Below are 4782 nucleotides of genomic sequence, written 5' to 3'. Positions count from 1 at the left end.
TAAATTACCTTTAGAGTAGACAGCTCTTTAATCAAATTTATGGATTAAAAAGCATTTTCTAACAATCTGTCAGAATACCTTTAATTGAGTGTGTAGTGCTCACCAAAAACCTCACTGCCATTCAGTTGATAGTAGTACAATATTTTTATATCTATATTCTCTGCTCACCTATAAGTTCTGTATAAAAAAGAATCAATTTAGTTTTATTTTTCCATATTCTCCCAAAACTTAACAGAGGGCAGTTGAAAGAATAAATAATTCATAATATGATACAGAAAAGTTTATTTTCAGAGTCCAATAAAACAAGTGTCTAAGTTTGTCATTATCTTAAAAAATATATGTATAAAAGAGTCATGAGCATGTTCATAAGTTCAAAAGTAGAAAAACATCAGGTGGTTTTATATGACATTGGAAAGAATTGGAGGAAAATTGTTCAAAAAATATTAATTCTTGAAAGTTAGAGAACTTCTGACAATTATGATGACATTAAAACTATTGAAACACATCTTGATTTAGTTTATTTTTGTTGACATCTCTTAAATGAGCATATTTCAGTAAGTGAGGAAGTATTCAATCTTGGGTGGTTAATATCCAAAGGGTTTTATTGTTGCTGTTGTTGTTGTCGTCAGGTTCCCTTGAAATGAGTGAGTCTCATACCAACTCTACGAACAACAGATCTGGAACGTGCTCCATCCTGCACTTTCCTCATCATCTCTAACCTTGAGACCATGGTTGCTGTCACTTTTGTCAATCCATTTCATTTGAGGGTCTTTCTTTTGCTGACCTTCCAACTTTCAACCATGATGTTTCTTTCCACGGAATAGCCCCTCCTGACAACATGTTCAAAATATGTGAGATGAAACTTTGTCATCCTTACCTCTAAGAAGCACTCTGACTGTACTTTCTTCAAGATAGATGTTTGTTCTTTTTGCAGTTCATGGGCTATTCAGTACTCTCATCCAACAACACAAGTCAAAGGCATTAGTTTTTCCCATGTCATCCTTATTCATTGTCTAACTCTCATATGCAAAGTAAGTGATTGAAAAGACCACGTCCTGAATCAGGTGTATCTTGGTCTTTTGATTATAACATCATTATTTCTTGGTACTTTGGAGAGGTCTCTGACAGTAGACCTTCTGAATGCAATACATATTTTGATTTCTTCACTGTTGTGATTAAGTTTGTTGATTGTGGATCCAATTCAGATGAAATCTTTAGCAATTTGGATATTTCCCCCTCCCATCTACTGTGGTATTGTCTATCAGCTCAGTGGTGACGATTTTGTTGTCTTCTTATTGAGATGTAACCCATTTTTAATGCTCAAGTATCTTACTTGTTGCAGTAAGTGTTTCAGTCCTCCTAACTTTCAGCAAGTTTGTGTCATCTGCATAACAGATTGTTGTTGAGTTGTCCTCAATTATTGATGTTCTTTTTCTCAGAGACCAGTTTCTCAACTTGTTTTCTTAGCATATAGATTTAATAAGTACAGAGAAAGGTTACAGCCCTCACTTGCACATTTCTTGATTTTAAACTATGTAGTGTTTCCTTGCTCTGTTCAAACAATTTCTTGGTCTAGTTACAAGCTTGAACTAGAAACAGTTTCATCATCTAGGTATAGGTTGGTTCTGAAAATTGCATTAGAACATCAAAGACAAGAACAAAGCAAACAAACAAAAACTAATGGAAAGATATTCTGAAGTAAAAGAGATGAATAGATTTCAAAGGGCAGCTTGAGAAGACAAAGGAAAACATTTTTAAGGAATACATAAAGAGCTCAAGTTGGAGAATAAAAAGCAAAGAACTCACTTCAGCGTTTCTCACACTCATGGAACTGAAAAACAAATTCAAGCTTCAGGCTGCAAAACTGAATAATGCTCTGGGCATTATCTTGAGTGATTCAGGAAGAATCTAAAGAAGACAGAAAGATGTACAGAGTCACTGTACCAAAAATAATTGACTAACGACGAAATGTTTCAAGAAGTAGGATATACTAAAGGGCTTTTTTTTTTTATATTTTTGGTTGAAATTTAAAGAAAGTTTACCAAAAAAAAAAAATAAATAAAAAGTTTACGAAGAATTCGGAGTTCCATCCATTCATTCATTGTCATACATTTTCCTCCTTACCCTCCCCAGTTCTCTTTTCTCTTTAAAAAAAAATCATTCATTGTTACATAATCCCCCTCCCCCACTGCACTTTGTTATGCACCTCTTATTCTGGACTGTTGTGAAGCAAATAATACCTAATATCTAATAATATATTCCTTTTAAACAGCACTTTCCATCATCTGTTTCAATGCAGTGTGCGTTAATTATCCCCTTCCGGTTTCCCCCAACCCCCATGATAGTCCTGTTTTATAAGAGAGGCATTATGTAGTATTTGTCATTTTGTAACTCAGATAGTTTACTAAGTATATTGTTCTCTAGGATCACCCATTTTGTATAATATTTTATGAGTTCCTTGGTTTTCACTGCTGCCTAGTATTCCACTGTGTGAATAAACCACATTTTTTTTTTTTTTTGGTTGATGAACACTCAAGTTGTTTCCATTTCTTTGCTATTGTGAACAACAAAGTAATAAACATAGGCATTCATATATATGCTTGAGTAAGAGTTCTGGTTTCCGTAGGGTATATTCCCAGTAGTAGAATTGCTGGGTCAAAGGGTATTTCTATTTCCAACTTTTTGAGAAAGTGCCATACTGCCTTTCAGAGTGGCTGCACCATTTTACACTCCCACCAACACTGATTAACGGTTCCAGTTTCTCCATAACCTTGCCAATAATTTTTTGTTTGCTACTCTGTTGAATTTTGTCATTCTAACTAAGGTGAGATAATATTTCACAGTTGTTTTAATTTGCAACTCTTAGAACTAGGGATTTTGAGCAAGTCTTCTTTGATAAAGTGTCTGTTCACATCTTGTGCCCATTTTGCAGTCTGGTTGTTTACCTTTATCTTGTTGTGGTACTGGGATATTTTATAAATTCTAGATATATATAAGTCCCTTATCAGATATGCTATTATCAAATACGTTTATTCTGTCTGTGGTTCTCCTTTTTACCTTTTGGAGAAGGTTTTTTATATGCATAGGTATTTGATTCTTAGATGGTCCCATTTATCTATTTTATTCTCCTCAGGTTGTAGGTTTTTCAGGATGCTTTACTGTTCAATGTTCTGGATCAGGGCTTCTAGAGTTCTTCCAAGCTTTTCTCTGATGAAGTTTATAGTTCTTGATTTTACTCCTAGGTCCTTGATTTATTTGAGTTGTTTTTGTGTATGGTGTGAAGTGTTAGTCTTGCTTTAGTTTTCAACAAATAGTTTTCCAATTTGTCAACACCATTTGTTAAAAATTAGTTGACCAGACCTCCTGACCACTCCTCATGGCGGCGGAAGCTTGGGCGCGGTAAGGTGGTGATTGAGCGAGCCTGGCGGGCGGGCGCCAAGCTCTGGCCCGGCCTCCAGGTGCCTCCCGGGCTCCACACTCCTAATGCTTCGCGGGTGTTGAGTCCTTCCCGGCCGGGACAATGGTGAAATATTTCCTGGGCCAGAGAGTGCTCAGGAGTTCCTGGGACCAAGTGTTCGCCGCCCTCTGGCAGCAGTACCCGAATCCCTACAGCAAACATGTCTTGACGGAAGACATAGTACACCGGGAGGTTACCCCTGACCAGAAACTCCTGTCCCGGAGACTCCTGACCAAGACCAACAGGATGCCGCGCTGGGCTGAGCAATTGTTTCCTGCCAATGTTGCTCACTCGGTGTCCATCCTGGAGGACTCTATTGTGGACCCACAGAATCAGACCATGACCACCTTCACCTGGAACATCAACCATGCCCGGCTGATGGTGATGGAGGAACGCTGTGTTTACTGTATGAACTCTGATAACAGTGGTTGGACCGAAATCCGCAGAGAAGCCTGGGTCTCCTCTAGCTTGTTTGGTGTCTCCAGAGCTGTCCAGGAATTTGGTCTGGCTCAATTTAAAAACAATGTGACCAAGACCATGAAGGGTTTTGAATACATCTTGGCCAAGCTACAAGGTGAAGCCTCTTCTAAGACACTTGTTGGAACTGCCAAGGAAGCCAAGGAAAAGGCAAAAGAGACAGCACTGGCAGCTACAGAGAAGGCCAAGGACCTCGCCAGCAAGGCAGCCACCAAGAAACAGCAGCAGCAGCAGCAGCAGCAGCAGCAGCAGCAACAATTTGTGTAGCCATCATCAGCCCTGCTCAGCCCTTTTACCACGACCATCGCACAGCAGACAATCCAGCTCCAACCCCCTAGCCCCAGTGGGCTCGCTTGTTAAAAATCAACATCCAGCCCTATTTCTTGCCGAAGAGATAGGCTAGGTCAAGGGGTAAGGGTCTTGTTTGGCATCTACAGAACAGCAAGCATGTCATCCATGGTCTGTGTTGATTCTACATATTCCTCCCGTTTGGCAGCCGAGGCACAGAGAGGCACAGACTTGCCCGGGTCAGTGTGCAAGTGAAGTGGGAAATGCTAGACTGTAAGCTCCATGAGGGCAGGGATCTGTTTGCTCTCTGATGTGTCCCAAGTATTTGGAATAATATCTAGTACGTAATCGGCACTCAATAAATAACTTGACTTCAGTTAGTCCAAAAAAAAAAATTAGTTGACCAAAGATAGATGAGCTGATTCCTGGGTTCTAAATTCCATGCCTTTAATCTATGATTCTGTCACTGTACCAGTACCACATTGTTTTGACCACCACAGCTGTGTAGTAGGATTTGAAATCAGGATGTGAGATGCCTCCTACCTTGTTTCTCTTTTTCA

General features: G+C 39.2%; 1 pseudogene; it reads left to right on the top strand.

The window, feature by feature from the left end:
* The first annotated feature begins 3520 nt into the window (after nt 1-3520).
* On the top strand, nt 3521-4201 carry LOC102860669 (annotated as a pseudogene).
* The last annotated feature ends 581 nt before the right edge of the window (nt 4202-4782 follow it).

The sequence above is a fragment of the Elephantulus edwardii genome, unplaced genomic scaffold, assembly GCF_000299155.1.
Source record: "Elephantulus edwardii isolate Elephantulus edwardi_28Jun2011 unplaced genomic scaffold, EleEdw1.0 scaffold00112, whole genome shotgun sequence".
In the NCBI taxonomy this organism is placed as follows: Eukaryota; Metazoa; Chordata; class Mammalia; order Macroscelidea; family Macroscelididae; genus Elephantulus; species Elephantulus edwardii.
This window is presented reverse-complemented; position numbering and strand designations above follow the sequence as displayed.